The sequence below is a fragment of the Coregonus lavaretus genome (genome assembly GCF_964263955.1).
Source record: "Coregonus lavaretus genome assembly, contig: HAP1_SCAFFOLD_777, whole genome shotgun sequence".
Classification (NCBI taxonomy): domain Eukaryota; kingdom Metazoa; phylum Chordata; class Actinopteri; order Salmoniformes; family Salmonidae; genus Coregonus; species Coregonus lavaretus.
Genome location: NW_028161507.1, coordinates 67,501 through 80,227, shown reverse-complemented (window position 1 = coordinate 80,227; position 12,727 = coordinate 67,501).

Here is a 12,727-nt window from a genome sequence, read left to right as displayed (position 1 = left end):
ATGGCTGTGTAGCTACTGCTAGAGGTCTCATGGATGGAATGGCATTTATATTTTTAATAATTTCATCATTAATAAACGGTTTTGTTATATTTCAGTATTCTGTCATGTATATAAAGTGTAATATTGGGATGTAAACTCAAAATGTAATACATTTCAACTCTGTATCTGACATGGTCCAGGTGTCTTCTTTTTTTAAAGCCCATAACCATGTGTGTGAGGTGTATACTTTTGTTTCAAAGTAGATTTGTTTAAGAATACCAAGAAACACTGTGTGACCCTGATTTAGGCCACTGCAGTACAAGGTTAATCATTAAAAACAATACGGTATGAACAACTGGCAGTGTCCAGGACCAGTGATTCAAGTCTGAGGTTCCATCCCAAATGGCACCCTGTTCCCTACATAGTGCACTACTTTAGACCAGGACCAATAGGGCTGTAGTAGTGCACTATATAGGGTGCCATTTGAGGAGGCAGACTGAGTGTTATCCAGTCTTCTCTCTCTCTCTCTCTCTCTCTCTCTCTCTCTCTCTCTCTCTCTCTCTCTCTCTCTCTCTCTCTCTCTCTCTCTCTCTCTCTCTCTCTCACTCTCACTCTCTCTCTCTCTCCCTCCCTCCCTCCCTCCCAGGCTGTTAGGTTAATGGATTATGGAAACCTACTGAGAATCTGCCCTACAGAGAGACCTACAAATTAACATGACTAAACTATTTTAGTAAAAGGGAATTGCATTAAACCGTGTTAAACACATTTCCATGTATGTTGTTCTCTCTCTCTCTCTGTTTGCAGGACTAGAAATTGGGTTTAAATCAGGTCAATACAGCCAGAGAATGAATTGTATATCCTCAAAACGTAGACACATGTCCGTCCACATGCTGGCTCAAACCTAACCCTAACCCAACCCTAACCCTGTCCCTAACCCAACCCTGTCCCTAACCCTATCCCTAGCTCCAATCAACAGCACTGTGGAAAGGACTTATGCCAAGTTGTTTGGATGAATTGTGATCTGTATGATTTTTAACAAGCAACTCCACTCTACTACAAAGTTAATATTCAATGTGATAAAAACAACTTGTTCCTTACTTTTTATTGTTAGAAACCACTTTTCAGACCTTGTTTTTCCATTACCACATTCGTTCTCCGCCAACATCAAGGCGGTGACCCGCTCCTGCAGGTTCATGCTCTACAACATTCGGAGAGTGCGACCCTGCCTTACACAGGAAGCGGCGCAGGTCCTGGTCCAGGCACTTGTCATCTCCCGTCTGGACTACTGCAACTCGCTGTTGGCTGGGCTCCCTGCCTGTGCCATTAAACCCCTACAACTCATCCAGAATGCCGCAGCCCGTCTGGTGTTCAACCTTCCCAAGTTCTCTCACGTCACCCCCCTCCTCCGCACACTCCACTGGCTTCCAGTTGAAGCTCGCATCCGCTACAAGACCATGGTGCTTGCCTATGGAGCAGTGAGGGGAACGGCACCTCTGTACCTTCAGGCTCTGATCAGTCCCTACACCCAAACGAGGACATTGCGTTCATCCACCTCTGGCCTGCTGGCTCCCCTTCCTCTGCGGAAGCACAGCTCCCGCTCAGCCCAGTCAAAACTGTTCGCTGCTCTGGCACCCCAATGGTGGAACAAGCTTCCTCACGACGCCAGGACAGCGGAGTCACTCACCACCTTCCGGAGACATTTGAAACCCCACCTCTTTAAGGAATACCTGGGATAGGATAAAGTATTCCTTCTAACCCCCCCCCCCCCCCCCCCCCAAATTGTAAAGTGGTTATCCCACTGGCTATAGGGTGAACGCACCAATTTGTGAGTCGCTCTGGCTATGAGCGTCTGCTAAATGACGTTAATGTGCCCTTGAGCAAGGCACTTAACCCTAATTGCTCCTGTAAGTCGCTCTGGTTAAGAGCGTCTGCTAAATGACTAAAATGTAAATGTAAATGTAAATGTACCCCTTGATTTCTGTTGAAATATTTAGTGTTTGTGTGTGTATCTTGTTGCCACGTTTCCAGCAGAAGGGATCCAGGTGGGTATCTGAAGTTCAATTGATCCTGATTGTTTACAGGTTTGATGCCAGGAACAACTAGTGAAGATATCGACACACAATAGCTTTCATTGGTTCTACGGTTGGTTCAGCTAGATATGTAGTCTGTACCTCATTATAGATCCATCTGTGGTTGGTTCAGCTAGATATGTATGCTGTACCTCATTATAGATCCATCTGTGGTTGGTTCAACTAGATATGTATTCTGTACCTCATTATAGATCCATCTGTGGTTGGTTCAGTTAGATATGTATTATGTATCTCATTATAGACCCATCTGTCAGCATTGTAAACAATGTCAAGTCTAGAGTGGAATGTCACACACACAGTTTGTGATACCACAACTGTCTCACAACAGTTCCTCTGCATTACAGCCCCACCCTGTGGTTAACATCAGTATTGCAGCTGTGTCAATCAGGCAGGTTTGGAGTGGATGAATGAAATAATCTTTCAAGGGTTTTTATTTATCTAAACATTCTTTTTGTTTTTTTTTGCCGCAAAATTGTCTTTGTACAGAAAGGGCACACGTACAAGACACACATAACTAGTATTGTTAAAATCATTTAATAACACAACACTAACAACCAGTCTATACAGTAGAAGAACGGCAGAGACAAAACACCATTTTCATTTCAGAATCCTAGTAGACAATACAATAGTTGCTATTTGGCGTATCACAAAGATTTAAAACAGTAATGCTCATTCGTTCATTAACACAATTATAATTCGTTGTATCCTAAACATATCCCCATTTTCCTTCATCAAGAAAACTGTTGTTGTTTATGAATGAACTTTGTCTGAAGGAGATGACTAGCTGATGGCCAGTCTGTTCTTGCTTTCTTGCCAACTCTTTATGGAATTGTCATGTTTGACTTGACAATGACAAGCTAGGAGTTGACACTACTCTATAGTAAAGCAAAATAAACATTTAAAAGGTTTTTAAAATGTTCGCTTTTTCCCTAAACGCTGATATCACAGCTTTATCTCTTTGGCACAGAGGAGAAAGTATGAAAACAACAAGCGCTCTAACAATGAACTGAGCTCAACAAAGCAACTCAACCCCACTATGTACTAAAGGTGCTCTAACAATGAACTGAGCTCAACAAAGCAACTCAACCCCACTATGTACTAAAGGTGCTTTAACAATGAACTGAGCTCAACAAAGCAACTCAACCCCACTATGTACTAAAGGTGCTTTAACAATGAACTGAGCTCAACAAAGCAACTCAACCCCACTATGTACTAAAGGTGCTTTAACAATGAACTGAGCTCAACAAAGCAACTCAAACCCACTATGTACTAAAGGTGCTTTAACAATGAACTGAGTTCAACAAAGCAACTCAACCCCACTATGTACTAAAGGTATGTAGACATGTAATAAACATTCAACAGCAAAGATTATGTACAGTGAGGGAAACAAGTATTTGATCCCTTGCTGATTTTGTACGTTTGCAAATCAATTTATAACATTTTTGACATGCGTTTTTCTGGATTTTTTTGTTGTTTTTCTGTCTCTCACTGTTCAAATAAACCTACCATTAAAATTATAGACTTATCATTTCTTTGTCAGTGGGCAAACGTACAAAATCAGCACGGGATCAAATACATTTTTCCCTCACTGTACATCTTTCCACTGGAACCTTGGATTGTCTGTTTGTCTCTGTAGTTTACTCACACATGGGTGTGTATAATGTAGACCTGGGTTCAAATAGGATTTGTTTTCTTACAAATGCCTTAGCTGGGCTTTTTTGAGCTTGCCTGGCACAATGAAACCAATGGAATAATCCCAAAAGTGCAAACACTCAAAATGTAATCAAATGCTCAAAGTGTTTGATAGAAAACAAATACTATTTGAACCCAGGTCTGATATGTGGTCCTATCAGTTTCCTGATTCAGATCTGTTTAAACCAACTCTTAGTTTCCTGATTCAGATCTGTTTAAACCAACTTTTAGTTTCCTGATTCAGATCTGTTTAAACCAACTCTTAGTTTCCTGTTTCAGATCTGTTTAAACCAACTCTTAGTTTCCTGATTCAGATCTGTTTAAACCAAGTCTTAGTTTCCTGATTCAGATCTGTTTAAACCAACTCTTAGTTTCCTGATTCAGATCTGTTTAAACCAAGTCTTAGTTTCCTGATTCAGATCTGTTTAAACCAAGTCTTAGTTTCCTGATTCATATCTGTTTAAACCAACTCTTAGTTTCCTGATTCAGATCTGTTTAAACCAACTCTTAGTTTCCTGATACAGATCTCTTTAAACCAAGTCTTAGTTTCCTGATTCAGATCTGTTTAAACATTTACATTTACATTTACGTCATTTAGCAGACGCTCTTATCCAGAGCGACTTACAAATTGGTGCATTCACCTTATGATAACCAGTGGGAAAACCACTTTACAATTATTATTATTATTATTATTTTTTTTTTGTGGGGGGGGGGGGGGGGGATTACTTTTATACTATCCCAGGTATTCCTTAAAGATTTAGGGTTTCAAGTGTCTCCGGAAGGTGGTCAGTGACTGTGCTGTCCTGGCGTCGTGAGGGAGCTTGTTCCACCATTGGGGTGCCAGAGCAGCGAACAGTTTTGACTGATTCAGATCTGTTTAAACCAACTCTTAGTTTCCTGATTCAAATCTGTTTAAACCAACTCTTCTGACTGTCATTGTCATGCCATGTACACTACCAGTCAGAAGTTTGGACACACCTACTCATTCAAGGGTTTTTCTTTATTTTTACTATTTTTTACATTGTAGAATAATAGTGAAGACATCAAAACTATTAAATAACACATACGGAATCATGTAGTAACCAAAAAAGTGTTAAACAAATCAAAATATATTTTATATTTGAGATTCTTCAAATAGCCACCCTTTGCCTTGATGACAGCTTTACACACTCCTGGCATTCTCTCAACCAGCTTCATGAGGTAGTCACCTGGAATGCCTTTCAATTAACAACAGTCCATCATTACTTTAAGACATGAAGGTCAGTCAATATGAAACATTTCAAGAACTTTGAACGTTTCTTCAAGTGCAGTCGCAAAAACCATCAGGTGCTATGATGAAACTGGCTCTCATGAGGACAGCCACAGGAATTGAAGACCCAGAGTTACCTCTGCTGCAGAGGATAAGTTCTTTAGAGTTACCAGCCTCAGAAATTACAGGCCAAATAAATTATTCACAGAGTTCAAGTAACAGACACATGTCAAATCAAATCAAATGTTATTTGCCACATGCGCCGAATACAACAGGTGTAGACTTTACAGTGGAATGCATACTTACAAGCCCTTAATGCAACAATGCATTTTTTCTTTTAAAAAGAGTACAATTTAAAAAACAAAAAAACATGTTAAGTAAAAAAATGTGTGCAAATAATTAAAGAGCAGCAGTAAAATAAAATAACAGAAGGGAGGCTATATACAGGGGGGTACCGGTACTGAGTCAATGTGCGGGGGCACCGGCTAGTCGAGGTAATTCAGGTAATATGTACATGTGGGTAGAGTTAAAGTGACTATGCATAAATAATAAACAGAGTAGCAGCAGAGTAAGAGAGGGGGTGGGGTGGCAGTGTAAATAGTCTGGGTAGCCATGATTAGCTGTTTAGGAGTCTTATGGCTTGGGGGTAGAAGCTGTTGAGAAGCCTTTTGGACCTAGACTTGGCGCTCCGGTACTGCTTGCCGTACATCAACATCAACTGTTCAGAGGAGACTGTGTGAATCAGGCCTTCATGGTCGAATTTCTGCAAAGAAACCACTACTAAAGGACACCAATAAGAAAAAGAGACTTGCTTGGGCCAAGGAACACAAGCAATGTACATTAGACCAGTGGAAATGTGTCCTTCGGTCTGGAGTCCAAATTGAAGATTTTTGGTTCCAACCGTTGTGTCTTTGTGAGACGAGGTGTGGGTGAATGGATGATCTCCGCATGTGTGGTTCCCACCGTAAAGCATGGAGGAGGAGGTGTTATGGTGTAGGGGTGCTTTGCTGGTGACACTGTCTGTGATTTATTTAGAATTCAAGGCACACTTAACCAGCATGGCTACCACAGCATTCTGCAGCGATACACCATCCCATCTGGTTTGGGCTTAGTGGGACTATCGTTTGTTTTTCAACAGGACAATGACCCAACACACCTCCAGGCTGTGTAAGGGCTATTTTACCAAGAAGGAGAGTGATGGAGTGCTGCATCAGATGACCTGGCCTCCACAATCCCCTGACCTCAACCCAATTGAGATGGTTTGGGATGAGTCGGATGGCAGAGTGAAGGGAAAGCAGCCAACAAGTGCTCAGCATATGTGGGAACTCCTTCAAGACTGTTGGAAAAGCATTCCAGGTGAAGCTGGTTGAGAGAATGCCAAGAGTGTGCAAAGCTGTCATCAAGGCAAAGGGTGGCTATTTGAAGAATCTCAAATATAAAATAGATTTTCATTTGTTTAACACTTTTTTGGTTACTACATGATTCCATATGTGTTATTTAATAGTTTTGATGTCTTCAACTATTATTCTACAATGTAAAAAATAGTAAAAATAAAGAAAAACCCTTGAATGAGTAGGTGTTCTAAAACTTTTGACCGGTAGTGTATACTATTCTATATAGATAGTATACTATACTGTATATATACTATACTATAAAGAGAGTTTACTATACTGTATATATACTATACTATAGAGATATATACTATACTGTATATATACTATACTATAGAGAGAGAGAGTATACTATACTGTATATATATTATGCAATAGAGAGATATACTATACTGTATATATACTATACTATAGAGAGATAGTCTACTATACTGTATATATACTATACTATATAGAGAGAGTCTACTATACTATATATATACTATACTATAGAGAGAGAGTCTACTATACTGTATATATATACTATACTATAGAGAGAGAGTCTACTATACTGTATATATACTATACTATAGAGAGAGTCTACTATACTGTATATATACTATACTATAGAGAGAGAGTATACTATACTGTATATATACTATAAATTTTTTTACATTTTAGTCATTTGGCAGACGCTCTTATCCAGAGCGACTTACAGTTAGTGAATACATTTTTTAAAAATATATATATATATTTATATACTGGCCCCCCGTGGGAATCGAAACCACAACCCTGGCGTTGTAAACGCCATGCTCTATCAACTGAGCTACATCCCTGCCGGCCATTCCCTCCCCTACCCTGGACGAATTGTGCGCCGCCCATGAGTCTCCCGGTCGCGGCCGGCTGCGACAGAGCCTGGATTCGAACCAGGATCTCTAGTGGCACAGTTAGCACTGCGATGCGGCGCCTTAGACCACTGCGCCACTCAGGAGACTATACTATACTATACTATACTATAGAGAGAGTCTACTATACTGTATATATACTATACTATAGAGAGAGAGTCTACTATACTGTATATATACTATACTATATAGAGAGATTATACTATACTGTATATATACTATACTATATAGAGAGAGTATACTATACTGTATATATACTATACTATAGAGAGAGAGTCTACTATACTGTATATATACTATACTATAGAGAGAGAGTATACTATACTGTATATATACTATACTATAGAGAGAGAGTCTACTATACTGTATATATACTATACTATAGAGAGAGAGTCTACTATACTGTATATATACTATACTATAGAGAGAGAGTCTACTATACTGTATATATACTATACTATATAGAGAGAGTCTACTATACTGTTTATATACTATACTATAGAGAGAGAGTATACTATACTGTATATATACTATACTATAGAGAGAGATATACTATACTGTATATATACTATACTATAGAGAGAGTATACTATACTGTATATATACTATACTATAGAGAGAGAGTATACTATACTGTATATATACTATACTATAGAGAGAGAGTCTACTATACTGTATATATACTATACTATAGAGAGAGAGTCTACTATACTGTATATATACTATACTATAGAGAGAGTCTAGTATACTGTATATATACTATACTATAGAGATATATACTATACTGTATATATACTAAAATATAGAGAGTATACTATACTGTATATATACTATACTATAGAGAGAGCGTATACTATACTGTATATATATTATACAATAGAGAGAGAGTCTACTATACTATGGACATTAGACCAGTGAATTACAGTAAATGAGATATGGGTAAATTAAGCTATAGTATAGAGTTAGGAAGCAAGCCTGATGAACCAAACCACTAGTCTTTCTGATTTCATCACTTTGTTACAGACAAATTGAATACGATATTTCCAGGATAACTTTTCATCGCCTGAAGGTACCACGTTCATTTGTACAAACAATAGTACGCAAGTATAAACACCATGGGACCACGCAGCCGTCATACCGCTCAGGAAGGAGACGCGTTCTGTCTCCTAGAGATGAACGTACTTTGGTCCGAAAAGTGCAAATCAATCCCAGAACAACAGCAAAGGACGTTGTGAAGATGCTGGAGGAAACAGGTACAAAAGTATCTATATCCACAGCAAAACGAGTCCTATATCGACATAACCTGAAAGGCCGCTCAGCAAGGAAGAAGCCACTGCTCCATAACCTCCATAAAAAAGCCAGACTACGGTTTGCAACTGCACATGGGGACAAAGATCGTACTTTTTGGAGAAATATCCTCTAGTCTGATGAAACAAAAATAGAACTGTTTGGCCATAATGACCATCATTATGTTTGGAGGAAAAAGGGGGTGCTTGCAAGCCGAAAAACACCATCCCAACCGTGACGCACGGGGGTGGCAGCATCATGCTGTGGGGGTGCTTTGCTGCAGGAGGGACTGGTGCACTTCACAAAATAGATGGCATCATGAGGAAGGAAAATGATGTGGATATATTGAAGCAACATCTCAAGACATCAGTCAGGAAGTTAAAGCTTGGTCGCAAATGGGTCTTCCAAATGGACAATGACTCCAAGCATACTTCCAAAGTTGTGGCAAAATGGCTTAAGACAACAATGTCAAGGTATTGGAGTGGCCATCACAAAGCCCTGACCTCAATCCTATAGAAAATGTGTGGGCAGAACTGAAAAAGCGTGTGCGAGCAAGGAGGCCTACAATCCTGACTCAGTTACACCAGCTCTGTCAGGAGGAATGAGCCAAAATTCACCCAACTTATTGTGGGAAGCTTGTGGAAGGCTACCCGAAACGTTTGACCCAAGTTAAACAATTTAAAGGCAATGCTACCAAATACTAATTGAGTGCATGAAAACTTTTGACCCACTGGGAATGTGATGAAATAAATAAAAGCTGAAATAAATAATTATCTCTACTATTATTCTGACATTTCACATTCTTAAAATAAAGTGGTGATCCTAACTGACCTAAAACAGGGAATTTCTACTAGGATTAAATGTCAGGAATTGTGATAAACTAAGTTTAAATGTCTTTGGCTAAGGTGTATGTAAACCTCCGACTTCAACTGTATTGTTAATTCCATTCCTTACTTAGATTTGTGTCTATTGGGTATATGTTGTGAAATTGTTTGATATTACTTGTTAGATATTATTGCACTGTCGGAGCTAGAAGTACAAGCATTTTGCTACACCCGCTATAACATCTGCTAAACACGTGTATGTGACAAATAACATTTGATTTGATTTGATTTGGTCATACTGGAGACAACACCTGGTGATACTGGGGCCGGTGACAGTCACACACTCCAAGGTTAAAACCTCAAACGTAAACAAGGAAAAGTTCAGTGGATGACAGTAAAAGAGAGAACCCTGCACCATCATCACAGGGTTGACCTCCTACTGAGTACAGGATCCCAACAGGGAGACCATGGTGCACCAAGGCTGCGTTCTGCAAGCAACATCATTCAACCACAGCAACAGCCACTAACACTGAACTGAATGTTGTGAGATTGTTAGAGCTCTGTTGCGAATGACATAACATATTGAACCATATATCCTATATGCATGGTCTATTATCAGATGTTAAATGATTTTAACATATTGAACCATATAGCCTGTATGCATGGTCTATTATCAGATGGTAAATGATTTTAACATATTGAACCATATATCCTGTATTCATGGTCTATTATCAGATGGTAAATGATTTTAACATATTGAACCATATATCCTGTATTCATGGTCTGTTATCAGCTGGTAAATGATTTTAACATATTGAACCATATATCCTATATGCATGGTCTAATATCAGATGGTAAATGATTTTAACATATTGAACCATATAGCCTGTATGCATGGTCTATTATCAGATGTGCTATTAGCAATAAGCATGATCACCTGTAGCCCAACGGATGCAGCATAGTGGCTATAAATGAAGCATGGGGTTTGACCATCTGCATTTACCCCATTGGACACAACTTCCTGATTATTATTATTATTTATTATTATTATTATTCATTCAGAATTGTTGTTGGGGGGGTTTCTATTACAAAGTGTGTAATTGCCCTTTTAAGATGCCGTTGCCCCTTTAAGAGCTCTGTTGTGAATGTTCCTAAACCATGCTTGATACTCCGGTTTTAAGATGCTGTTGCCCCTTTAAGAGCTCTGTTGTGAATGTGCCTAAACCATGCTTGATACTCCGGTTTTAAGATGCCGTTGCCCCTTTAAGAGCTCTGTTGCAAATGTGCCTAAACCATGCTTGATACTCCGGTTGTAACTGCATTTTTAAAACAATGCATTAGCGCAATTGTAGGAGTATAGAAATAAATGTTTTATCAATGGAAAGCTTGGATCCCCCTCTTTTTTTAACAAAGGTCAAAACTGCTTTCAAAAGTGTTTTCCCCGTGATCGCATTAAGAGTTGTTGTCCGTTGACTGCTTGAATAAACTGCCCTACAAAGGCAAAAAGCATCAACTAGAAAACAGTTTTACAAAAGGCTTTAAAGTTGTTTTTGCTGTTCAGCCAAATATGTCGTAGGTAGATAAGTGTAAATGCACTGATGTATCATCTTATTATGACCACTGATCTGAATTATGACCCCTAAAATGCTGATACTGCACTCTGCCTTTGTATGACCTTAAACAGCTGTATGGGTCCTGCAAAAGCAAAGTGCAGTATCTAAAAAATCTAAATGTGTTTATCCAGCTTTCTTGTGGTTTTTAATGGTGTTGTGTAGTTGTGTTTTCATGTTTTGAATGTTGTATTGTAGCAACCCTCAAGCTTTTTTTATCGATAAGGTAAGAACTATTTCATCACAGAGAATGTTTATACTTATGTGACTTTGTATTAATATCAATGCTGTCCTTTTCTTTATGTTAGCGAGCGTTTCAATATTTTGTTTGCTAAATTTCTTACCATTATCTGGGTATTTGCATTTCAATGCGAGTTAAACCATAATATTTCTGCGTGATTGTGCCATGTTTTATTCTGGTGATAACTGGATCACTGGCTGTCTCATGGAATGTGTGAGGGTGAGTGTCATGGTCGGGATGGCCTGAACTCAGAGCCTGATAGAATACCAAGGAAAACCGTATTAACTGCAGTAGAACATGGTGGAACAAAGCCAGATGGCAGTAACCTCACTTACTGCTGTTTCCTTGGTTTTTACTGGGATTGTGTAGTTACAGCAAATCTGACCCTCCATTTTCTCTGAAACAGAAGATAATTGAACCAGGACACTTTGTCACAAGATATAACAGATACTACGAAGCCTGATTTAGGTCTTAACTCATCTTTGACCAAATGTGTAGCAGCAGTTTACAATTGTACGGCAGAATAGCTGTGCACATAATCCTAATACCTCTTCATGGAATACATTTGAGCACTTGAACCGTGTCTTCTGTTAGGGTGTGAACTGGTATGGTAAGATTACCTAGTGGGGACAGTAACTGAAAGGTTGCTGGTTCGAAAACCTGAGCCGTCAAGGTAAAATTCTGTCTGTGCCCTTAAGCAAGGCACTTACACCTGATTTGCTCCAGGGGGCGCCGTACTACTATGACCCTGTAAAACAACACATTTCACTGCATCTATCCGGTGTCTGTGACAATACATTTAAAAATATTGTATTTATTTATTACAACAGTTAATTAAACAATGCTGGTTATAAATCTTGTTGACATTCATCCAAGGACACCTTGACTTGCATTAAACTCTCACTCCAGAAAAATATTCTCATTAAATCATATGACCTATAATTAGAGAAAATGATTCCTGTAAACGCGGCCTTCTACAAGCAGGAAACAAGTTATGGATGTGTGATCTATCTTGGCATCTTTTTGGGTAACCACATTGGAACATTCCAACATTCATCTTAAAGGACATGAACTGGCAGAACAGGTTTCAGCAAAGTATGGAGTCATTGTTTTCAGGAAGGTGTCTCCATGGCGACTAACCCTCACCAATATTTCTGGTGATGGAGAGACATAGAGACAGCAACAGAAGAATATGATATGATGGAGAGAGACACCAGACAAGACACAGAGACAGCAACAGAAGAATAGGATATGATGGAGAGAGATACCAGACAAGACACAGAGACAGCAACATAAGAATATGACATGATGGAGAGAGACACCAGACAAGACACAGAGACAGCAACAGAAGAATATGATATGATGGAGAGAGACACCAGACAAGACATAGAGACAGCAACAGAAGAATATGATACGATGGAGAGAGACACCAGACAAGACACAGAGACAGCAACAGAAGAACAGGATATGATGGAGAGAG